Source organism: Ictidomys tridecemlineatus, chromosome 16, assembly GCF_052094955.1.
Source record: "Ictidomys tridecemlineatus isolate mIctTri1 chromosome 16, mIctTri1.hap1, whole genome shotgun sequence".
Lineage (NCBI taxonomy): Eukaryota > Metazoa > Chordata > Mammalia > Rodentia > Sciuridae > Ictidomys > Ictidomys tridecemlineatus.
This window is the reverse complement of record NC_135492.1, coordinates 21511367-21538645: the sequence shown is the minus strand read 5'-3', so window position 1 is coordinate 21538645 and position 27279 is coordinate 21511367. Positions and strand designations below refer to the sequence as shown.

The 27279-nt window shown below is 37.4% G+C and overlaps 1 pseudogene; it reads left to right on the top strand.

Moving 5' to 3' along the window:
• The window catches only part of LOC144371247 (uncharacterized), a 44608-nt pseudogene extending 18450 nt beyond the window's left edge, over nucleotides 1–26158 (top strand).
• The last annotated feature ends 1121 nt before the right edge of the window (nucleotides 26159–27279 follow it).

Below are 27279 nucleotides of genomic sequence, written 5' to 3'. Positions count from 1 at the left end.
GAATTAAATGGTAATAAAATAAAATAGAAACTGTAACATCTACATGTAATTTTCCACATTGTTGAATTTAAAGTAGTTTGAAAGCTGCAAAAAAATTATAAGAAATGACAAAGCATGACACCTCCATGTGCAAGAGAAATATAAAAGAGGAGAAGGGCATAAATAATTGAACAAGCATATGTGTGATAAGGCAAGGCTCATATGGGGAGGAGGAAGCCCCGGGCTTCATGTACCATGGAAAAGTTTGTCCTCTAGGCCAGCATTCATCCTGGCCCGGCCACTCCTCTGCCTTTGCAGAAGTGGGTTGTGCCCTATTTCCTTGCATGGCATTGTCCATTGATCACCAAAAAACCACCTGGAATTTTCTCCTCTATATACACTTATTCCCTGAAAGTATTGTGGGGTGAGTTGTGGCAGAGGGGTTGGCTTGTGTCCCCCCAGCTTCATGGAGTCTTGTTTTGTTTGGAGACACCGAGAGCTCTTTGGAGAGTTACACAAGTACAGACACACACCTAGTTTTCCTGTGGACTTGATGCACAACATTGAGCAGGTGAATTCACTCTCTTTGTCTAAGTTTCCATGATTTTTAATAGAAAAGTGATTGCATCCCTAATTATGAGCATTAGAGTCAATTACCCTGATACCTGAACTTTAGCTCCGGTCAATGAAACAAAAATCTTTGGGAAGTACTCTCAAGCATTAAATCTATGAAGCTTGCAGGAGGTTCCTAGATTTTATGACTAGTATAAAATAAATGTTAATGGACCAAGGTCTTGAGTACATATCATACATTTGTATTCTGGCTTTTATATATTTATAGAGGCTTGAATAGTTTCTTTTTTCTTTGGTACTTGGAATTAAACTCAGGGGCACATAACCCCTGAGTCATATCCCCAGTCCTATTTTGTATTTTTATTTATAGACTGTGTCTCACTGAGTTGCTTAGCACCTCAATTTTTCTGAGGTTGGCTTTGAACTCACAATCCTTCTGCCTTAGGCTCCCAATGTGCTGGGATAGCAGACAGGTGCCACCTCTCTCAGCTTGAATTGATCTTTAGTTTCTCTACTATTTATTTATCTTTAAGATGGGGCTAATGCGACTTGCTTCCCAATACTATAGTGAGAATTAAATGAAGTCATAGATAGTTGGCACTTAGTGCCTATTGAGTGCTCCATAAGCTAGGGGCCATGACAGGCCTTTGTATTTTTGCTTTGTGGGCACCCAGCTTTAGCTCTTTTTGCAAAGCCTTGAACAACTTAGCAAAACCCTGTTTCAAAAAAATACAAAAATAGGACTGGTGATGGGGATGTTTCTCAATGGTGAAGCATGCTGAATTTCAGTAACTGGTACCAAAAATGTCATTTAATTTAGGTCATTGTAATTATTGTATTAGTATGTTCATTTGTGACCTAGACATATATGGGCATAACATCATTTACCAGTCTCATTTCTCAGTGCCTGAATCTTCTCTCTAATCCTCTCTTCCATCAGTCTAAACTCAACTATTCTTTCTCCATTTTTTTGAGATTCACTTCTTTTTTTATTCATTTTTCTTTTACTTTTTATATATGAGAGAAAAGACTTGACAATTGACTTTCTACATCTGATTTGTTTCATTTAATTTGATGTTCTCCAGATTCATTCATTTTCCACAAATGATATAATTTTATTCTTGCTTATGGCTGAGTAGAATGAGTAAGCTTGTAAAAATATATGTAGATGCTATTTTCTGGGGATGTCACCTGCCAGCACAGAGAACCTTCAGTGTCGAAGCTCAGCCTGCCATTGTGTGAACCAGGGAATTAAGATGCAGGAAGCAAAAGGTCAATTTTGAGGTCTTCCAATCTGTGGCTCTGACTACTTGTACATGCACCAACCAGCCTGGTAACTTCCAGAGTGTCCTTCATTGTCTGCATTGATGACTAACCTGTCTTAGTGGTCTGTTTTCAGTACAGTTTTGTTCTCAAGAGGAGGGAGTCAATGTGAAGGTAAAATCTCTTGATTCTCTAAGTGTCAGATGTAGGATTTGGCTCCTTCCCTCAATTCTTTCCCTTGTGTCTATTCATAAAACTGCCTTTATCCACTTTACATTAGTCCTCTCCTCATGTGGCACCTTTGTATTCATTCTGCCCTAAACTCTGGTTGGAGGTAGCGAATCTAGAGTCAGAGCAGGCCTGGGCCCACTGGCCACATGAACTGAATTATTTTATTTATTTTACTTTTTACTTTTCAAGGATTCATATTTCCCATGTTGCGAAGTGCGGTTGATAGCTGGTAATGGTGACACTTAATGACATCAGGAGCAATTGATGACCATGTTTTAGACTATTGTTTTTGAGAATTTTATCCCTGACCTCTTCAATGGCAATAAGAACTCCATGAGTTGAAGCCATGTTTATACCCATGTTGCAGGACAGGAATACTCAGCTGTGTTGAGTTAACTTGCTTAAGGCCACACAGCTAGCAAATGGCAGCTTCATTTTTTCTGTGGGAACAGAGGGAAAAATGCAAAGATGAGCATGGTAAAGTGTTGGCACATAATGATCAGGTCATAAAGTAGGAAAATGATGTACAAGTGCAATGGGAGGCCTGGCTCTAACCAGGATACAGGCAGGGCAACTGAGGAGGTGAGAGCAGAGTCCAGAGTGCAGGGTAGAATGAGGCTTTATTCCTATCTTAAAGAGGTAGTTTAGATTGTTACACCACAGGAGGCCTGCACCTGCCTTGCAGGGATGGGGCCAAGTTGGTGGTTCCCAAATTTAACATGTAGAAATACAGAATATCAGGATTAGGCTTGGTGAAAAGCCCCAAGCTCCTTGCTGTTGTATGTGCATGTACATAAGCACAATACATGGTGGGATGCCCAGAGAGTTGATAACCTGTGTAAAATTCAGGGAAGTGTTCATATTGAAGGAACAATTGAAAAGACAGAATTATCACCTTAAATATATTTTAGTCTGTTTGGACTGCTCTAAGGAAATACTAGAAACATACACCTTACAAGCAAAAAAAATTCATTTGTTGACTTCTGAAAGCTCAGATGTCCAAGATCAAGTTTCCAACAGGTTTATTGACTATTGAGAACCTACTTTTTCATAGATAGCTCCAATTTGAAGGTTTGTGTCCCCTTGGGTACCTTGGTTGAACTCCTCTTCATTAAGGTGATTGTATTAGAAGGTGAGTCATTGGAGAGGTGTTGAGGTCCTGAGGCTGAAGTCTTCATCAGTGGAATTAATGCTCTAATGAACAGTGATACAGGCTATCTGGCTTCTTTCACCACATGATGACACAGCCAGAAGCTTCTACCCATTAGAAATGTCCTTTCCAAACATTGAATTGCCTTGTGCCTTGATCTTACACACTGTGAAAAATGAGTGTCTGTTGCTTATAAACCACCCAGTCTACCATAGATTATTATAGCAGCTTGATGAGAGTAAGGAAGTACACCATCTCTGTCCTCACAGGATAAATTGAGAAGTTTCTTGGCAGCTTTCTTTAATAAATGACAATAATTCTATTCCATGACTTAATAACCTGCAGGACCCCACCTTTTTCTGCCTAGGCTCATGATAAACTACCACAATATTAAAATACATACTCACACAGGGTCTAGGACTGGTCATTTTTTCCTGAAGTGTGTATAGCCAAGCTTCTGAAACCTGGACCTGAAAGCAACTGTCAAGTCCTCTCTGTGTTCTTGGCATTAAATTTTCAAAGAATTCTTCAGTGTATATTAATAGTCATATCTGTGTATTCACCAGGCTGCTCACACTAGATAAGAAGTGGCCCCTGCCCTTGTAAACTCCAGTCTAATGGAAAAAGCATAAAACTCATGTTGTCCCTTGCTGTGCTGACACTAAACATTGCACATGAATCCTGTGATTCTTTATTGCCAATTACTGGTCAGTAAATGTTACATCACAGCAAGCATTGCTACTTTAGGTAAACATTTTGTTCACATTGAAGAAAAGATCCTGGAAATCATGAAAGCTTAAGAAATTAATTAGTCACAGAATAGTATGGTTAATGCTTGGATTGTCAGACTCTTAACTGTGTGTTGGGCTTGATATTTGTCCTTTTATTTAACTCTATGTTTTGAACATGGTTTTCATTTATGTGGCTCAAATATAAACCCATGTTAAAATACACTGAAGACTCACCTATATTCCATCCCCACTAATCTTTAAACATTGGCCTTCGTGAACAACTTATTTAATTGTTTCTAGTATATATTCTTACTGTTTCTTGTTCTGGTAGGAGACAATAACAATACTATGTTATTATGTAAATTTCTTTGTTACCCAAAAGAAAGTGCTCCTGTATATCCTGTCTGCCCCTTATTTTTCACTCAATGAAACAACCTGGAAAACACTCCACATAACAAATGATGGACATTTGGGCTATTTCTGAATTTCATTTTTTAACAATATTTTTGCATTGAATAGCTCTGGGAATCTATTTTATATTCTTTCAAATGTACATTCAATGTTCAGTCCTGCAAGAATTATTGGTTTATCAATGGCTATTTTTTTTTTACTTTCAAATAATAAAGCCCAATTTACTGGAGGGTTGCAACATTTATATTTCTCCCAGCAGGTATACAAGTTCATGCTTTCTGTAGATGCCCCATATACAGAGGCCACATTTTAGATATTCTGTGCACTATCACAATATGCTTGTAATTTCTTTTTTTTTCTGAGAGAACCATTTCCTATTTCTGTTATTTTTTTTCTTGTTACGTATGATTGATACCATGTCATGGTTACAGAAGAAAACAGCAGTGTCCTACTCTAAAAAACCCATGGCTTGGTGAGAGTCCAATGCTGAAACCAATAATTTTTTCCCAGTACAAAGATCACCAAGTATACAATGCATTTTGGTATTTTGTGTCTTCCACCAAATTGATCTATGTAATCTAAGTCCTTATACCTATGGGCTGAGAGTTTTAAACATTGTTTATTTTAATGTTCATGTATTTAATAGTGATAACATCATTTATTTTTTAGATTTTATCTATTTATTGACTTTTAGAAAGACCCAAGGACATGAGCCTTAGAAAAAAGACTTCCTGGAACACCCCCAATATTGAAAATAAATGCCTTAGATATTAATACATTGGTACAATTGTTCAGCATACATTAGTAAATATAAGATCATGTTAGGTCACATTGATGATGGCAGTAGAAGAGAATAAGAATCAAGCATTTAAGACCATGCAGAGGGCTGGGGTTGTGGCTCAAGCGGTAGTGCACTCGCCTGGCATGCGTGCGGCCCGGGTTCGATCCTCAGCACCACGTAAAAACAAAGATGTGTCCGCCAAAAACTGAAAAATAAATATTAAAAAAATTCTCTCTCTCTCTCTCTCTCTCTCTCTCTCTCTCTCTCTCTCTCTCTCTCTCTCTCCCTTTAAAAAAAAATAACATGCAGAATACCCACAAGGAACAAGGAATCACAGACTCTGCTGTGAGAATTGATGCTTCAACTTTGCCAAGCAGGAGCTTCTGGGGCTGAAGGTGATGTCATAGAGAACACTCAGTGGGCAGATGGTACAAATGGAGAATCATCCCCCAAGAAACTGTGAAAGTAGATTATTAATTTTTATTTGATGTCATCTCCAAAATGCTGAGACAAAAATATCTGTAACTATGAACCCCGTAATTATCAACATCCCTAGATATATTATGGCCATGATACCAATGGTAAAGTTCTTGGGCTATATCTTGTACTAGAAAAGGAATGTGAAATTTCAGAAGGAAATTATAGTGTTAGCTGAAATCTCCAAACTTCAGAGGAAATGTTTTTTGTTTTTTTTAACTAATGAAATCATATAGTTTGTTAATCTTTTTCATTTTTTTTATATTCTATATCAATAGTATATATCTTATGAGAAAATGAAGCAGAAACCTTTGTTTCAAATAGTGTCATCTTCATCAATCTCACCCTATCCTATTACAAGGGATATATGTGGATTCACCCAACACACATTTTTCTCACTTCAGTTATCAAGTCCCTCTAATATCCTCCAGGTGCCATTCCAAAATTATTACCAAATTATGTCTGAATTATATAATCACAACTGTGTTCCCACTATACATAACTTTCTTATAGATTCAGAATTACCATATATTATCAAAATAGTTGTTGATATAATCTCATGTTGAGGTTTTCTGGGGTAGTATGTTACTTTGATTTCATTTTTATCTTCTTGATTAAGCAGTAGGAACATATTGAAAACTCTACAATTTTCAGTGAATTTAAATGGAAAGATTGCACAAAAGTAAAGAATTGCAACCATCTGAAAAAATGAATCTCAATGTAGTAGGTATGCACACCGATGTATTTTTTTAGTGCTGTCTTTTGACCATTTACTACCCGACCTAATGCCTTTAATATATCATCTAAGATGACACTGAGAAGCATGCCCTCTAAGGTGATATTCTTATTTGTATTTATAATTTTTTATTGAGTTAAAGTGTTACCTTGATGATAAATCTGATCATTTTGTATGACATATACGGAGTCATATTACATATATTCTAGAGGTATTGTGTATGAAAGAAGAACACATATGGATGTGTTTCTGAAATAAAAAGTCCTCAGTAGAAATGCTGGCCATTGTTTTAATTATGCAGTTCCTCATATATGTGATTCAATAGATTTAAATCTTTTATTTTAATAATGGCTACATATGCTTTTGCTTCAAATTGTTTTTATAAAGTTAAAATATTCTAGCAATATGTGTAGAAAGCTCGTTGGCAGTATTTTAGGCCTGCCTTTGAATCCCCAATGTAGCTATCCACCTTATATATATGTTATAATCATGACCAGAAAAAATATCTTAAGTGACCAAATTGCAGCTATTGAATATCAGTAGAAATATTTTATTATTGTCTTCTCTTCAGTCATCTTGAATAAAGGTGGTAATTCAAGTCACAGTTTAGATAGACTCAAAGTCATTCCATTGTAAGGTTTTTAATTAAAGATCAAGAATTCGACCCAAGCGTAAAAGATAAACTTCCATAAAATCCCAATATTCATCTGCTTGAAGGAAGCAGAATGTGTTTCTTCAATAAAGAAACCATACATAAAATTGATACAGAAAATTTGATGTTAATCTGATGGAATATTTTCTATAAAAGGTATGTTGTGTTTTAAGTCAAGTGTCTAAAATAGTAGGTATGTGTTTTAAATTGTTTCAAGCCACATATTTAAAAACACCAGTCATCAGGGCTAAGATTGTGGCTCAGTGGCATAGTGTTTGCCTAGCACATGTGAGAAACTGTGTTCAATCCTCAACACCACATAAAAAATAAAATAATAAAATAAAGTGTAAACAAGGTTTGAAAAAAAATAGCAGTTATCAGAAAACCATGTGGATGAGGCTAAATTGTTCCATGACTCTTTAGATCTCTTAGATATAAAAGACATAACAATAAGAGAAACCAAATAGTGAAACATTTATGAACATAGGATACCATTTTAAAATCTGAGGTAATGTAGATATTTGGTTAAAACATCAAAGTGTTGATTTCTGTTTATTTTAATTTTTAACTGGAATCTACTATTTGTACTTGGATATGAGACCCAGTATTGTAACTCAACGTGTGGATATAGTGTGTAATTATCAGATCAGGGTAATTTTTATCTCATTAAAATTATTCTTTGTTTAAAACCTGCAAATTTCTTGCTATTTTGTTTTGTTTAAGAAGTTATTATAGAACATAATCACCTTATTGTGCTTTAAAACCTAAGACTTACTTTCTGGTCTTAACTTTTTTTGACACTTCTTACACAAAATCAGTCTCTTTCTCATTCTTATCATAAATCTGGTTAGCATTTCTGTTTTCAGTTTCTGTGTAATCAACTTTTCAGCTTCAACACATAAATGCCACATTCAGTGTTTGTGGGAAAATAAATGTCATTACTAGGAAAAATAAAATATTATCCTCAATAAATAATTTGGGAGATTGGCATAATTCTCTGCATTCACTCATTCAGTGTTTTGAACTTGTCTCTAATAATAAATTTGGAAAAAGAATAAAAATATATAAATCAAATATCCATATGTTTTCAAGATTTTATGGGTCACATTTGGTCAATGAGAGTAAGTTTTGTGACATTTATTTTTATAAAAAATGGCATATGCTAATTCTTACAAATTTATTTATAATAAGTGTATATATTATATGTAAGTTTTTGTATTGTGAATTTAAATAGATCCATATTTCTATGGAATAAATAACTTTAAAAATTGTATTAGATTTGGCTCAGTAACACAGGCCTGTCATTTCAGTGAATGTGTAGGCTGAGGCAGGAGTATTGAGAGTTCAAAGCCACATAATTAACTTGGTGAAGTCCTGAGAAACAATTTAATCTTGTATCAAAATAATAAAAAAAAACAAGAATGAAAAGACGACCCACACTCAGTGCTACATACCTGTAATCCCAGTGGCTCAGAAGGCTGAGGCAGAAGGATTATGAGTTCATAGTCAGCCTCAACAATGGTGATAAATTAAGAAAATTAGTGAGACTCTAAATAAAATATAAAATGAGGCTGGTGATGTTGCTCACTGGTGGAATATCCAAGAGTTAAATCTCAGAAGGGTCAAATAAAATAAATAAATAAAAAGCGCTGGGGATGAGTGGGCCTGTGGTTCAGTGGTAATAAAATTGAATTGCATGGCATGTGTGAGGCACTGGGTTTGATTCTCAGAACCACATATAAATAAACAAAATAAAAATCTATCAACAAAGAAAAAATATTTTAAAAAACTGGAGGTGTATCTCAGGGGGTAATCACCCAAATGCACTCACCCTCTACCTCTTCTTCACCTGGGATGCCCACTCTGACACATGTGAAAGAACAATATCTCAGCCTGGCCACCTATCCATCAGTTTTTCTTTAACAGCCCATGAGGACATTTTCCTCACTTGATGCCCATCCTTTCACGCCACTGTGTGACTATGCACTGGGCCTACACTAAGCAACCTGAGCACAACTGTTTGTTAAGGTCCAGGTGCACATATCCCTAATTCACTCCACTGGAACGTTATATTTTATAAAATGGGTTTCTAATAATTCAAAATGACAGGTTTAGGGCTGAAAGTACAGTTCAGTAGTAAAACGAGTGTTTCCCATGTGCCTGGCTCTGGGTTCCTCTGCCACATGACCAGCGTGAGCTTCATGAAAGAAGATTCAGTGCATAATAAATTGCTAGAGAGTTTTAAATTAAAGAGACAGACTCTCATACCTTTAATGCAGCTCTGAGATGGCTTCTCCTAGCTCCCGCCTCCAGTCACCAAATCTGTTGGTGAGGTTTACAGAAAAGACTAGCGAGAGAGGGAGAGCATGCCAGGGAGTGAGCTTTTATTGGGCAAAAAAAAAAAAATTCAAGGGGAAATCCCAGCCAATGAAAGATAAGGGGGTCAGCATCTCAAGGTCAGGGCTGGCAATTGGGTCTTCAGGTCAGTGGCCAGGCACACCTCTGCATGGACAAGCCCTCGGACCTGGGAAAGGGTGGGTAAGGCTTTTTAACACAGGCTGTGTTTAAGCGCCTCTCACCCAGGCAGGGAGGTAACTCAAATCACATGTAAGGATAGCCTCCCACAGGATCCAACTCCAGCATGTAAAAAAAAAAAAAGCCAGGCAGGCCTGGTGCACATGCCTATAATCCCAGTGACTATAGAGGCTGAGGCAGGAGGCTCAAAAGTCTAATGTCAGCTTCAACAATGTAGTGAGGCCCTAAAAATCTTAGAGAGACACACTGTCTATAAACTATAAAAATGGTTGGGTATGGTTGTTTAGTGCTTAAGAAATCCTAGATTCACTTCCCACAACCAAAAAACAGAACCAAACTAAAAATGAAAAACAAACTGTATTTCCCAATATTATTTGCAGGTAGGCGTCTCTATGATTCTGTGCTGGCCAATGAGATATCAGTGGAAGCCCCCTCTTAGATCTTTGTTTTTCTCCTTCTTCCCTTTCCCCTGATTGCTCTATTGAATGAATTGCAGAATGAAAAACAGAAAGGGTTCTGAGGCATGATGGTACAGCTGGATAGCCATAGCAGCCCAGACTGCCAACCACTGGGCTTTTTGATTTTCAAGTAAAAGAAAATCTTTTTCAGTATTTGATGGGTACATTTTGCTCGCAGTGGAAAGACAGATGCATTGATTTTTCTCCTTGTTCTACTTTCTGTTCATTGTCCTCAGGTTCAGGAACAATGCAGGTCAAAAGAACCAGCCATTTTTGTCACCAATTCTTTTTCAGGTCTCTGGGGATGGAGTGTAAGTACAACACAAAACCTCTACAGTACCTAATCTGAGCCCTTGGGACAGAGTTAGTCCTGAGTCATCTCCAGGATCCCTCATCTGTCCCAGAATGTTCACAGAGAGTGAGTATATTTCCTCTTGTTGCCAACACTCAAGTCCAAAATCCCAGGACTCCCATGGCTCTCCTGAGAACTGTTCCACAACAGACTAACACTGGTCCCAATCTCAATTCCTGCACTGATGGGACATTGGGAAAGTGATTTTAAGCAAGCCTTACTGTTCCCAATTTTGAAGTTGGTCTTCTCCAAAAAAAGACTTGAATCTAAATGAACACAGAAGGAAGAAGCCAGGGTCCAAGGACTGAAGATGAACCCTGCCTCCAGAGAAATCTAGGATTTTAAAAGATTTTCAATTAAAGTGAGGTGGCTGGTAAAGTATAGACCTTGACATAAAACAATAGCCTGCGAGCAAAATGTCAGATGTGGGCAAAGACGTATGTGTGAGACTGATGTTTCACAGCCTCCACAACAGGTAAAAATGAATGCTAAAATTGTAATATGTAACATAAGAAAAAGGAACCACATTTTTTTCTTTTTTTTCTTTTTTATTTCTTTTCTTTCTTTTTTTTGTACAAGTGTTTGAAACTAGGGGAACATAACCACTGAGCCTCATCCTCAGATTTTTTAATGGTATTCTTTAGCTTTTGAGACACATTGTTAATCACAATATTGGGATATTCTTATATCAAACAAGAATTTTGATCACAAAATAAATATGTCATGTTAGCAACTACTTCTCTCTTACTGATTTTGTTTTTTTTTCTTTCCATAAATTCAAGTGAAAATGCTGTTTTTTTATATTTAATAACTTTTTTATAATTTTAACCATTATTTTATTTTTTTTTTGTTTTTATGTGGTGTTGATATAACCCAGCACCTCTTGTGCACTAGGCAAGCACTCTCCCACTGAGCCACAAACCCAGCCCACATTTAACCTCATTTTAATCAAATTATTTTCTTTCTTTATACCCATCCTTGTTTTTTTATTCACCCTCCAATCTATGTGACTAAAAAGTTTTGAAAAATGATACTGCCTAATGTTAATTCTGGTGTTTGGGGCACTGGATTTTGGCAAGATTTCCACCTCTTGCCCAGTTTTGCAGTATTCTGCTGTACATTTTGAATTCTTTATAGAAGCCTTTAGCATTTTTGTGGAACAATGATATAAGTTTCCCAAAGTCTGGCACTATTTTTGAAAGGTTTGGAGATATTGAATGACATGATGAGAAAAGCACCTGGCATAGTGTGGTTGTGTGATTCTGAGAGGACACAAATTTCTTTGTGAGATCACAAATGGTGTTCTTACCTAGAATGTCCTTTCCTTTGCTCTTTAGCATACTTTAATTTATCCTTTAATACCTAGTTGAATGTGAAGAATTTGTACTCCCAGCCAGTACTTATACACAGCCTACTGGACCCCTTCTCTTTGTTGTTTTGCAGCAACAAAGCAACAGCAGGAAGGCTTTCAGTGTGCTCATATAGAAATGGGGTTCAGTGAGAACTATAAATGGGTTTTGGCCACTGAAATCACATGGCAAAACCCAGCTCCTGGTTTTATTAAACTTTGCTATCAGATTCCTTGACCTCCCCAGTGTCATTTTTTTAAATAAATCACCTAGTTCAGTTTCTGCAGCTTGAAGCCCAAGTTCCCAACTGCTGCCCTGTATCTACAGCATTGGGTCAGGTTGTCCAAATAAACCATAGTTATACAGAAGTCATTATAAAGAGGCTTTCTCTTCTGAGACTGAACCTTGAGAAAGATGGCCCTGACCAGATACCTATGCTTCCTCATTCTGAAATGCCCCTGGCTGGCTGGAGAAGAGATCACAGATGACTCTTTTTTGCCAAGTAGCTGTGCCCATCCTGTGCTGAAAGGGGAAGAGAAGGTGCTGAAGGCCACAGAGCTTAAAAAAAAGCACAAGGCCATGTCCTTTGAAAACATGCTTTTTAAATATGGCTGGGCTCTTTCACAAATAGGGCAGGGACATTGCTATTTGCTATACAGTACCTCTTCTGCATCCATAATACAAAGACAGTGCTGAAAACATGCTCACATTTATGCACAAAAGTATTATCATCAGTTGGAATTCTGTAAATGGAGATATTCTGTGGTTATCAGAGTGGTTCAAGGTGAACCATTGAAGATGTGGGGTTCAAATGTGACCAGAGCCCAAAGGTAATTGTCCCTTAGACTCAGTGGTGTCACAACCATGGATATCTCAACAAGATCTCTTTCATTCATTTCAGATGGAGTTTTCAAGGAGCAGTGGAGAGGCCAAGTGACAGTGAGACTGGTGTAGAAGTGAACTTGATGAAAAACCATGGCTAATGAAGAAGAGCAGAGCCTTTTTGTATGCTAGTGGATGCTGGTGGAATTGGGCCAAGAAAGACTGCAAAGGTTCCAGGGCTAGAGGGAAAAACCAGCAATCCCAGAGTGTTAATATGTCATCGGAGGATGAGTCATGTGGAAAAAATGAAGAGGATCAAATTGGTGGAGTGTGCGTGGCTCTCAGAACAATGCAGGTAAGAGGCCAGATGCTGGGTGGAGCCTATGAAAAAAAGTGGAGAGGACCTGGTGAGGCAGTCAGGCTGAGTGAATGGAGCCCAACTCCTAAGAACAATGGGTGGGGAGAAGACAGGGGAAGCACGTGGGAGGCAGCACCCCACCCAGGACCCCTTCGTTGAGCACAGCCTAGGAACCAGAAGGCACAGTAATGCAGGAGCAGAGGGCATGGTGGGTGCATCCACAGGAGGCAAATGGAGTCAGGAGAGACATCCATCCGGTAATTCTGTCAGGAGTCACTGTGGACCCAGAGGGGAAGCAGGGTCTTTGGCCTCTGAGATAGTAATTCGACCTCAATGTCTGCTCCATTGGGGGCCACAGTTTCCCCTCTTACCCACTGAGGCAATGGAGGGAGGCTGAAGATGCCATGGCACAGCCTTTCTTTCTTCTTCCCACTCATTGGATGCTGTGCACTTTCTATATTTTCAGGTTGGTTGGGTCCCATGGGGTTTCTTGAAGAGGTCCTTGGAATATCACCTGAGACACTTCGTTTTGGGGGAACAATAATTTTTCCTGTGTGTTCACAGAGACTTCTCTTGGTGCTTGCTGTTTACATATTGAGACCCTGAAGTCCAGAGAGGGTAAGCCTGTGATGCAGCCGACACTTGTTGGAGTCTGATCTGGATCACACAGTCCCCTTCACTCACTCACTCACAGGCAGGGGTTTCATAGCACCTGGGCAATACAAAAAGCACTCTAACACTGAGGGTGAAGGGTACCCCTTCACTTGGTATTTTATTTTGAGATCAGGCATTACTGGAGACCAGACTGGCCTCAAGTTTGTGATCCTCCTGCCTCAGACTCTCAATGAGCTGACACTACAGGCATATACCCACGTGCCCTAGAAAACCAATGTTATTTTGATACCAACCACCCCAAAAGACTTTTAATTATGGGGAAAAATGACTATCAACAAATGTGTTTTATAAATACTGTCTCCAAAAAAATAGGGGTAGCAAGGCTGGGGATGTGGCTCAGTGGTTAAGTACACCTGAGTTCAATCCTTGGTACCAAAACACAAAAACTAGCAAAAATAAAATAAAATGTTGAGTTACCACTGTATAAATGGAAGTTTAGTTCAGTACATACTGTACTCTTCTCCATTGCAACAATGTATTATTTATTAAGATCTATCATTACTCCTAAACTAACATCTGCCTTTGTTTCAATTTTAGAGTGGCTGACACTGTCTCTGACCCAGGGAGAACACAAGGCAATGACTGGCCACTCAGTAGCTGTTAATTTGAAGGACAAGGTGTACTAGACATTTCTGAACCATAAAAAAGTATTATAAATATAAATTTTCTATCAGACAGTAGCAATGTGGTCAGATATATAGGGATATGGGAACCCATATAGCATCAAAGCTAAGAGGGCAGGCTAAGGTTGGACAGACTTGGGTTAGATTTCAGAATTTTACTATTTCTGTAATCATGAGCATATTACCTAGTTGTTCTAGATACTGTGGTATCCTGTACATAATCCTCTCCTAAAGACTACACATCCTTCTTGTAGCTACTGAGAATAACAGCCAGTGTTAGAATACACTAGGATTGTTCTTGGCATTAAGAAATTTCTTGCTGAAGGCTTTAGCATGAAGAAATTAGCTATGGACCCAGGGGGAACTTTCTTAGTTCTGGTCACTTAAAATACAAGCTCTACTTCCAGCATTAGGCAGGCAGCTTGAATATACTGATTTGCCATTGTATAGGGGCGATTGAAGCACAAATATGAGTTCAAATTATTTTTTCACCTAAAACAATTGATATAATTAATGATATAACTTTTAAATTTGTTTCATCATTGACTGGATATAACATGCCAAAAGTCAAGAGGATGAGCATGCAGAAGAGGGGATGCCTTCAGCCTTCACAGAAACAACATTGTATTTCACATTTACCTTTGCTTGGTTTAAGATACACCCAATGAACTATGAACCTCTAATATCCATGGAAGGAAGAGACTTTCCAAAGCCCAGATACTAATGTAGCCTGATAAAATCTGGAGGAGATCAAATTTGCAGAATACCTTAAGCATGACTTAAGATTTAAAGCCTCTTAAAGAAGAACTTCAAATTATGCCAAGTGGTGTATGCCCAGTTGCACTGAGAATGTTTCAGTTCTTAAAGAGAAAGGATATTAAGAGTTTCTGGCATGCTAAACAATAGATAATTGCTAAGGGCCATTGCCAAGTAGGAATGACGCATCGAAATTTTTTGCCAGCATACCCCATGTTAAATGGACTTGCCTTGGAATTTCGCTGTTGTCATTGCATGTGTCTTTGAGAAAGGTGACCCTGCTCAAGGACCAGGGTGGATCCAGGATTAGGGTGTATCCAGCAGGTTTTAGGAAGTATAGGGTTTAAGACAATTTGGGTTTAGGGCGTTCCTGGTTTAAGATAATCCAGGTTTAGGGAAGTTGCAGGTTGAAGGTTATTCCTGCTGGGAGTAGGGCATGCCTGCTGCCTGAGTTCCCGCTGAGTTCTCGTGGAGAGAGAGTATTTGGGACGCGAATTGGGCGGCAGAACTTGGATTTCCCCAGAACGTGTTTGTAGACGGCCAGTGTGAGTTCAGGAATAAAGAATTGCTGTTTGAATCTACAAGGTATGTGGTGGCTCGTGATTCAGTGCCAAGCTGAGACATTGGCAGAATATGTTTCGTTCCTTTATATTCTATAATGAGTGTGTGTCATCCCAGCCTTTCTCTGACTGTAATCCATGCATTCTTAAAAACTTATTACAATGCATTGAATCAGAGCACTGCAGACAACAAAAATAGAGACAACATTTGACAACAAACAAAATAATGTTAGTTTTGTTTTGTTTTGTTTTGTATTTTTCCCCCAAGGCACATGTAAATAAAATGTCAGACACCCATAAGTTTTTATGTAAAATTATTCATAAAGGGAAGTGATGTCTCAGGCTCTGATAAGTTACTACCACAGCGAATTAACTCACTGCCATATGTTGCCTGTGAAGGGTTGTTCCTTCCCTAAGTGTGGAAATGAAGCAGACATAGGGGAACCCCTTGATGCTTAAACCTAGAGAAGAAAAGTTAATCATTAGAAAACAAATAAGTCGATGGTTTTGGACTCAGGGACCAGCTAGCAGGGCTGAATGGTATGACTCTTCACCACTAGAGTGATTAAAAATAATAGTCAAATCTTTCAAGTTAACCACTTGCTATAACTGTAGCACTGGTCCAGGTTTGAAATACGATAAATCAGTTTGAGCGATAGGATAAATGTTTGAGTCATAGCCAACTATTATTAAGCTTAGCTAAGTGTAACAGCTCAAGGCAAAACACAAAATGAAAGTTAAAAGTGCTTACTGCTGCTTAGGATTAATGATGAATTTTGTCTGATTAGGAAACAACTTCCTTGAATAACAACTTTTGTGCTTCCTGCCTTGTAAACACAAAGTATTGTAATCACTCCAAAAAGAATAGCATATATGATTCAAGACATAAGTGAAGATTCAGATTCTGCACCTTCACTTTTGTGTCTGTGTTGTTTCTTCACCACTCCCCACCGACTCCTTGTCATCCAGTTGTCCTCTGAGACCCCATACAAGGCTGGCCCTTGGCAGTTAATTATGCTCCATGCTTATCTAAAGCAGCTGAATTTGAAGATGTTCAGCATAATTGCTCTCCTCACAATGACAGGATTTTGGCCATATTAGAGTAAATGCTTGTGGAGGCTGGACCTCCTTGCCCAGTTGTTTGCTGTTTCCACTACTTGGGAAGTCACTGTGTGATGGCTGTTTGATGGTGGAGGAAGGAGTATAGCTACTTAAAAAATAGCAGTCAGGAAAAAAAAAGCATACATGTGGACAAAAGATACATAAGATCTTGACAAATACTTGCAGATATTCTTGCCCTTAGATGTTCAAGGTGTTCTGCTGAGCTATTAAACTAATTGGCCTGAAAAAATAGAAAGTGACCAGTTTCTAAAAGGAAACAAGAGGAAAAAGAAAAAAATGAGGTTGGGAAGATGGGAATGGAAAGTGAGGAAGAGGGACAAATGAACCTCCATGTTACAAAATCCAAATTTAGAATGACTAAATCAGTGAAGTATATATGGGAGAAAACACTGGAATAGGAAAACATGAAGACCAAGGCAAGCACAAGCTATGCAAGTCCTCTATTTTGATGATGAGCTAAGAACCTCAAATTTAGTTTAACAGATATTTAAAAAAGTGAATGAAGAGACTATGGAAAACTGATCAAGTATATTCTCTTTTCAAGTGATTTTTATCTTCAGATTTCAGAGGAATTCATATACCCAAGTCTTATTGGTCTGGGGTACAAATCAACATTTATATTAATAAGTCTACTATGTTTCCATTTCAAGCATACAAGTGGAGGACCAATCTACTCCTCAACTACAAACTGAATTCTATGTTCATTCTGAAAATACTAAGTAAAATACCAAATAACTAATCTTGTCACTGACATCAGTGCTTTTAGCACTTTATATCTACTTGGGGGCTGCATATCTAGTTCAGCCTGCACTGGAACTAGCTTGTCATCTCTTCCACTTCCCTTTTCTCTCAGCCATCCTGATCACATAGCACCCGATCCAAGGGGTGAATTGGAAGCATTTGGTTTTCCTTTAATTTTATACAGCTCATACCAATTTGAGGCCTTATGACATATGAAGAAACAGCCCAGCCCCTATGTACTATACATTATTCTAACACCCAGGATTTTAGTCTTTCTTTACTAGGCAAAAAGAAATTTAGTTCATTTTTCTTCAACTTGGGAGACAAAATGCTGAGAAGTAGACCCTATGCCCTGGCTTAGAACAAAAACACAAACTATTCAAAGCCCTCCAAAAAACTGCCACCACCAGCTCCACACAACGTCTATTCCTGTGCTGTTTGAGAACTGGTTTGCACCCACTGAGACTGTCCACAGTCTAAAAAGAACAGAAACTTATCTCTGTCATTATGAGGACAAGAGGGTAGTAGTCTTCTTTCTTTTAGCAGTCAACCCTCAATTTTGAATGAGATGCTACTTCTCCCTGAATTATGGGAGTCTCTCTTGAGAAGTTGATTTCCAATTGTGTAATTACTCCCTCTGATAGACTAAAATTAGCATCTGTTAAAAACCAGTAACTGAACAAAGGGAGACAGAACTAATTGCATATTTTAAGTTACTGTGTCTATTCATCCAACAATTCCACTGACTCAAAGCCAAGTTATAAGATTGAAGCAACACAAAAGATATGCTATGAAATTCTAAATTTAGAGATTTTTTAAGCACAGAATTTTATGTGCTACACTTGCAGATATTTTTATTTCCTAGTAATCCCAGCAAACAGTACTAACAGAAAATAGTTTGTCATCCCCTAGAAATGAATATACACATTTTATCATCATCATAATTTAAACATGATTCCACCTGTCCATTCTGGCTCCAATAAATAGGAATTATAAAAAATGGAGTATGTCTAGAACACACACGCACAAAAAAAGTTTATTGGAAAATTGAGAATACATACAAAAACTTCTTTGTTGAATTCTTGTGAAGAAACATTTAAATATTCTGCCATTAAAAAATTGCAAATCAAATCAATGTGCACATAACTGAAATTCTGAAAATGGACTGTCTTTTTAAGTAAAATATTCATCAAATGACACAGATAGGTGAGAAATGAAGGATTTGCTGGTCAAACATACTCACTAGTGCAATGACTCTTCTAAAATTTAAGGAGAGCCTTCAGTAGTTACGTATAGGAATCACAAGAATACAGGAAGCTCTTACTTGGTAGTAAAAACTTTTTCATAATCACCCTTCTCCTGTACTTCAAGCCTTTGAGAGTTAATTCAAACAACAATGGCATAAAAGTGATAACACAACTGTTTTTCAGAGCATCTTAAATGTGCAGAGGTAACTTTGGGAATTATGGAGTGCTCTCAGGTTAAAACCAGAATTCTTTCAGGAGACAGATGCAGGCAGGTGGTTGGTTAAAGTTTTGTCATCAGTGGAGGCCCAGGTCAAGGGTTTAGAACCCTGGCCACAATTTATAAGCTGGAAACACTATGTACATTCCACAGCAGTTTTGAATTTCATGGATTGATGATTACAAAGAATAGTTAAGATTTAAATGATCAGTGTCTCTGTGCCAATAACTTAAAGAAAACTCAAATGTCCACTGTTACTGTGACAGGGACAAGCACTATGTGCAATAGGCTGGTGTATAGGGAGGTGCTCATGCCACCTCAGGGAGCCAGAGAAAGCTTCCCTGAGGAACCTAAGTCTGTCTTGGGTTCTACACTAGATAAAAGGTGTAAAACATCATTTTGAATTTTAAAAATGTACCAGTTAAGAACTTCTACCTAGAAAGATACATGGTACCAAAAAGATACATTTTATTTCACATTTATCCATCTCACAGAAATCTATGACTAGAAATATAAAAGTAGGACAAATGGTTAGCAAAAAATATCAACTAAGAACTCTTTGATTTTAAGCAGTCCATGTATGAGTGTGCATGTGCACATGTGTATGTTTAATTAGCACTTTGATAGCCCATGTTGAAGTTGAAGTGTGTTTGCCCCATATTCTCTCCTCATGCCCAGCTGGCTGCTGGGTCAATAACTTCCCTACTCTTTCTTTGAACATAGAAGTGCTCACCAGGTAAACTCATCTGCCTGCCTAGTGACTACCTGTGATTGCCCATAGTGAACAGGCCAGAGAAGGCTTATGGTGGGCTAGAAATATCTACTGCACAAATTCAGTCATCCCTGAAGGACTCTGGAATAAGAAACCCATAATAATGAGGAATAGACCTTTTAACTCTCAAAAAAGCTTAGGGAGATATTTTATGTGAGTAACCTTGTACAAGTTTGTGCATAACTCAGTTTTTTTTCCACTTTTGGAACTGGGGATTTAACCCAGGGGCACTTTTCTACTGAATTTTATCCCTAGCTGTTTTTCTTGCTTATTTGTTTGATTTTGACACAGGGTCTTGCTTAATTGTTTAGGGCAGAAGTTTCTGAAGCTAGCCTTGATCTTGCAATCCTCCTATCTCAGCCTTGAAAGTTGCTGGGATGACTAAATCCACCATACCCAGCATAACTTGGTTTTTTAAAATGCTGATAAACAAAGTAACAATCACATAGTACAAGGAAATAATAATAATTATAATAGCAGAAGCTAACACTAGAATGCTTACTATGGGTCATGAACAATCAGATGAAATAAATCCCAGAAAAATCAAAACATTTTTATCTTAGTGGTTTAATATAGAATAGCATTTCAATATAATTCCCTTTCAAACAAAATATCAAAACATAATCTTTATTTTGTAGAATTTGGCAAAGATTAAAATATTTAGAAACAATTTAACATAAATATTTCTACTGCCCATAAACAGTGATGTTCAAAAGATCCCTCTCTAGACCTAGAATGACTCATATTCTACCAGCTAGATCTGTTCCATGTATTAGTCCTCAACATATATGAAAAACAACATAAAGATGTGGAAATATTATGCTGCCTTTTCTTTATCTCATACAAAATGTATACACATCTGAATGGCTTAATCAGCCTTTGTTCATTGCCCTAAATTCATAGACAAGTTCAAATAATTAAGTGACAATCTATATCATTGTTTATCAACTCTTTATGGTTTATAGCCAAAGAATAAAAACAGTTTTTAAAAACATAATTTAAAAGATAGGGTAAAGTCAACCAGATACACTAAATACCATAAAAGATTTAGGAAGATTGCAAGATTGAGTACAGCCTGGGGAATTTAGTGAGACCTGGTATGAAAATAAGTTTAAAAAGGACTGAAAATGGTGCAAAATTGTGAAAATACACCATGATCCACCTTTAGTTCAGCTGCTGGTACAGTCCTTTTATACATATTGGATCCTCAGCCCAAGTCAGGGCTGTCTCTCTCTCGCCTACATTTTCCTTGAATGTATACCTACCTTCCTAAATAAGCCTTGGATAATGTCTGTTTAAAAGGAAAAGAAAAGAACTGGGGTATAGTCCTGAGTTCAATCCACATCAACCCACCCCCAAAAGGCAAACCAAGTTCTGAGGTTGTGTGTGTAGGATGAAAGAGAAAAGCCTCATAATTGTGCATAAGAATGGCCTCAGAATTTCTTGCAAGATTTAGCCCCTACCAATAATAAGTACCATCTTTAAGTGCCAAGCTGTCCATCACCTTAATACATTGTATTGCAGAAATGTCCAATCCTACTAAAGGATTTTAGTTTCCATTATCAGCTTCATTGTGAAAATCTCTGAGAATATACACAGCCAAATTCTAGTCTATTTTAGCCTTCACACCCCTTTGAATCCACATATCCCTCACCATCCCTCACACAGCTGTCCCGAAAGACTCAGACAGCTTGGAAGTCACATCCTCACTGAAGTCTCTCTTGGATTCTCCTAAAAGAGGTACTACATTGCCATCACTTTATTTGGATAGAATTTGTTACCTGTTATGGATTTCTTTTTCTTAAGCCTATAAGCTTCTAAAAGACAGTAACTGTATCCCATTCATCTTTATCATCTCAATAAATAGTTGCTGAAGGAATGATGAGTTTATAGTTTATTTCATGGGAAATCCTTTTATAATGAGGATTTTGAAATTATTTTAGTAATATAGTATACATTGTTGGCATAATTCCAGATGATGAAAGCAAGTCAATATATTTTCCCTGAGGAATCACAAGGAAATAATAGTCCAGAATTTATTGCCTACAAAATTTCCTTACGATGCCTCTGCTGAATTTCATCAGTAAGAAATATGTATTTTTTGTTTGCTTGAATACTTTACGTGTTTGCTGCTTCCTGAGAGTATACTTTTTCAAATGCTTTATCGATTACCTAAGAACAATTAATGAAAGGGCTCTGAAAAAAAATTGAGAGCCCACATGTAGAAAGTGTATAGAGCCCATGAAAGAGTATTATTAATTTGTAAGTAAATCAGTATGATAATCTCTATGTCAATGTGAAAAATTTGGAATACATTTTTCAAATATCTATAGAGTACTAGCTTAGAGATTTTTAAATTGATGTTTATGAAATATTACTTTTGAAAAATCAAAAATATTTTGCAAATTATTGGACAGAGTTTATGTCAGAGTTATGTTTTATGTACTAGTATCAGTAGAAAAATCTCACTTTGTAATATCCTGATTTTTTTCTGCTTTACAGCACATTGCATGAGAGCTCTTCTTTGCACTTATCCTTCCTGAATCTTTGATGTGGTCTTTTGACCCTGAACCCTTTGAGTACCTGCTTAACTTTTACTTCATCAGTCCATTAAATTGTGCTGATAACTGATTTCTTTGCCTCTCAGGATCTTAATCAACTCAACATCAGTTATCTTCATCTCCTTTCTCTTTCTCATAATGCAATCTGTGTTTCTCAAAGCATGGCCCTTGGAACAGTAGCATAACCAAACTGGAATTGTGTTAGAAAGGCAAATTCTCAAGGTCCACCCTATTCAGGTTAAATATCAGACCTAACAGAGAGTGAAGCAGCAGTCTATGCTTAACCAGGCTCTGCAGGTCATTCAGACACACTGAACTTTTAGATCTACCAGGACTAAGTATGGACACACCATGGATTATGTACATCATCATCAGTTGAAAACTTTTTACTCCAAAATATCTCTTCTTCATTTTCTTGTCATCACTTATTTCCAGGCCCTTAAATTTGCTAAACTAATATTTGCTATGATCTAGAGGTTAGATTATCTACTGGCCTTGCCCTTACACACTCTAGATCCATTCCATGATGCCTATTAGCTGGCAAATGTCACTTAATTGGTTTTCTCCAACATAGACTTTTGGTAAAAATCTATGAGATTGAGAAATCCAAGCTATTTTCTTTCTCTAGGCACTTGTTGCTTGTTTGTACATGAACTTTCTTTTTAAATTCCTAATATTTCTAACATATACTCTCTTTTTTAAAGACTGACATATCGAATTAATCTTTCACACTGTGGGCGGATGGCCTTGTCTCTGGAAATAGAACAAATTTACACAAACAAGTTCCCTCAATTTCCAACTGCTTGTCTTTAAATCACCTCCACAGAGATGTTGTCTAACACTAAAGTAAAGGTGAGCCTCATTTTGCAGGTTCTGATGCCCTCCTTGTGACTACATTAACCTTTCTCCTCAGCAATAGCAGGGGAATGCAGGGTCTCTAGGAGGAGAAGTCCAAGGCCACATATTGACAGAGAGGGTAACAAGATGACTGATGACAATGATATAGGTGAGAAATAGATCCATGGTGATCCTGAGGAGAAGCTGGTTTTTGGTGGCTGTTTGTAGATAACTGGATTTGAAAAAGAGGTGAGAAGGGAAAAATGAAAGTAGGGCATTAAGAAAATAGTAATAGGGATGCAAGAGTGTGCCTGCTCCTCAATTAAAAGAAATGTTTCTATGCAGCAGAGGATGAGAGTGGCAGACCACTGGTTATTCACTGCCACCCTCTGTATATGGTTGATGTTCTTTTTTGTAAAGCCAAGCATAGGATAGATCCACTCCACAGGATGCTCCTGGCACACATTTTTCCAACATTTCCATCAGAACCAAAAGGATTTCTTCCCATATCCAGTTCAATGCCATCAGGATTCTGATTGGTCCTGTCTGTTTGGTGTCCAGACCTAAGGCTACAGAAAGAGGGATAAGACAGTCTTAAGATTGACAGTCCACAGGAAAAACACAGGATGGTTGGAGAAGCTCTTATTAACTCTCCAACAAAAGATATGTACATTGAACTCTCTGGTTAGGAAGAACTCATATATAGGGACACAGAAACAGTATCACCTAAATGTTGTGAGTCTTGGATGGAAACCACGGCATCTCTCTAACACTGTATATGTGAGTGTTTTATATATGTGTGTATACGCTGTGTATTTTATATGTATGTGTATGTATACATGTATCAATGCATGCCTTGAGTGTGTATGCACATGTGTGGGTTTATATAGACATACAAGTGTGCTTACCTAGGTATGGGTAAATAGTTGTTGAAGTGTGTCATAGGCCACATACTCTGGAAGCAGAGGCTGAGATTGTCTGTGTATAATATGCTCATTGGTGATCTACACTCATGAAAGGAAGAAAAAAGAAGTTGTGTTTGGCAATAGAAGAAGTGAAATTTCAGTGTAGCTTGACATTGCCTGTATAAGATAGTAGAGAGTTCTGAAACAAGTATCACTACTAAGTGTTATCTTACTCAGATGGAAATGTCTAGACCAAAGTGGCCAGGCCTTGATCTTCCTACTTCACTCACCATTGGATGTGGCCTGCCCAGAAAGGCATGATGCTTGGGGAAATGTTCTCTGCAATTGAGGTAGAGACTGATGGTAAAGGCTGCCATTTGCACTCCTTTGTACTAGGCAGCATACCTCCTTGAAAGAGAAATCCAGAAACTGTCTCTGCATGTCTACAATACCTGAGTAGAGGAAGCAGATCTGTCAAATGCCTTCTCAGGCCATACTACCACATGTCTGTGCCAGTCCAGAAGCAATAAACCTAAGCGGAGGATATCTGGGCTCAGATTAGTCTCCAGTGACTCCAGGAAAAGTAAATTCCTAGTTCTAGTATGAGTAGGTATAATAAATTCAAAATGACTACATTGTAAAAATATATCATCAAGAACTGCAGTATGTACTGCCTTTCCCCAAATGCATTGGCCTTTGAGTGATTTGGTCTCTGGGTTATATCAGAAGTACTGTGCTAACTCTAGGTATGACTTAAAAAGTATTTTTTCTCTAGAAGCATTGTGCTACTCTGACTATGTAGAACTTCACTGAGGGAGAGATCACACAAAGGAACTACAAGAGTATGGGGAGATTGAAAAGGACCCATGTGAGCCCAACCACCAGCCATCCTCACCAAGCTGCCAGGCACGTAAGTGATGCTTACACACCAGCTAAGTACCACCAGGTAAACCAGATGATGCCCATTAGCCAAGCCCTGCTGGACACTGACAAAATGGGGTGACATGATAAAATTCAGTTGTTTAATGTCCCTACATTTTCAGGTCACGACAGATATGCAGGAACAGATGACTATAAATGTGGGCAGAAATAGAGCCAAAGATGGGCATGGAAAGTTCTGGATCAGTAAAGATGTAAGGGTCTCAGTGCAAGGACAGCCCAGTGAGGGTCAAGATGGGTATAAATTAATAAACAAGAAGTTGGTGGGTAGATTAGAGGGCACATATGGCACATACCTGACTTCTCCTGAGAAGGACACCACTGGCTTCCAGACTCCTAGAGATGTAATGAATGAGATGAACAGATGGCATTAGTAGCTGAGAGAAAATAAAACTGGCTTGGCAATGAAAAATTTTGGGAAAACTAGAGCAATAATCCCAAGACAAATGAAAATCATGAATAACAGGGTCATCAAAATGAGCCCCTGAAAGTCAGATGGACAGGATTGTGACAGTCACATCGCCAGCTTTCTGAGAATTTATAGTGGAATGAAAGCATACAAATATAAAGAATGTGGCAAAGTTTTAATATTAGGCCAAACACTATAGGGTACTAGAGAACTCACACTGGAGAGAAACTATACAAATGTAAAGAATGTGGCAAGCATTTTAATAAAATCTCAAACTTTATAATTCACCAAAGAATTCATACTGGAGAAAAACCAAACAAATATAAATATTGTGGCAAAATTTTTTACTCAGACACAATAGCTTTCTCAATATCAGAGAATTCACACTGAAGAGATGTGATACAAATGTAAGAATGTGTCAAATCTTTTGATCAAATTTTATTCCTTGGTAAACACCATAGAATTCATACTATAGAGAATCCATATAAATGTAAAGAATGTAGCAAAGGTTTTAATCAAAGATCACATTTTATTCAAAACCAGAGAATTTATACTGGAGAGAAACCTTACAAATATAAAGAATGTGACAAATATTTTAATGTTAGGTACACTTATTGTGTACCAGAGAATTCACACTGGAGAGCAACCATAGAAATGTAAGGAATGTGGCAAAGAATTTACTGTTGAGAACAGCTTTGATGTGCACCAAAGAAATCACACTAGAGAAAAACCATACAAATGTAAAGAATGTGGCAAAAGTTTAGTGTTAGGCAAAGCCTTATTGTTCACAATAGCATTCATAATGGAGAGACATCATATAAATGTAAAGAATGTGACAAAGATTTTAATGAAACATTATACCTTAATAAAAATCAAAGAATTCATACTGGAGAAAAACCATAAAAATGTAAAGAATGTTTCAGGGCTTTTATTTGAAGAGTATGCCTTACTCAACACAGGGGAATTCACATTGGAAAGGTTATACAAAGGGAAAGAATGTGGGGAAAATTCTATGTACAATTCAAGTGTTATCAAGCATGAAAGGATTCATACTTGGGCAAATCTTTACAAATCATGTGGGGTGCATTGCTTTTGTTTGAAATTGATTTGAATATGCACATTTTCCAATCAATGGTCTACTTTAGAACTAAATATCATTGGAGCTTTAATTGTGCATGCATATGTGTGTTTATGTGTGAAAATGGATATGTTTGCTTATGCCTCTGATATGGAGACATACTAGTTTCCCTGTTCTCTCCTTGAGAAGATAAAACAGACATACCAGTTTCCCTATTCTTTCTGTGTGAGACAGAAATACTGCCAGCCTTGCTTGTTTCCTAAGAAATAAACTTGCCTTCCATAAGATCAACGAATGCTTACTATATCAGTCAAGATTAAAACCACCCTTAGTGTGTGGCCATGTTTCTATCCTTTAAAAGGTAACATTCAAAGAAGATTTGGGTCTGATTTTAATCCTTACTGGTGCTGTTCCTCTCTTTTTGTAGAGCAGCCTTGTCAGATCCTGATAATAAACTTGCTTCTTATCCCAGGTGTGTGTGTGTGTGTGATTGTTCCTGCACAACATTTCTTTCCTCAAAAGTCCCCTTGAGGTACACTGAAAAAATTCTCCAAAATACATGCTTTCTGATTTTAAATCATGATATTCTAATTGTGTAGTCTCTACTTTATTGGTAGTCATGGAACATATGAATTTCTCACTCATGGTTTATAACACATTGCTTTTATTACTGTGCACGTAATTTAAGAATAATTTTAATGAAAGAAAGAGGTATTCAGAAATTAGTTTGATTTCACAGGAAAATAAATACAATGGATCAATAAATTTATAAAGAAAGGTTCAATATCTTTAGCAATTAGAGTAATGAAAATCAAACCTACCCTAAAATTCTATGCCACTCCATTCAGAATAGCAATCATCAAGAATATAGGAAACAATAAATGTTGGCAAGTATGTGGGGGGATAGGTACACTCATGCATTGGTATGGGTCTTCAAATTGTTAGAACAACTATGAATAGCAGTATGCAGCTTCTGCAG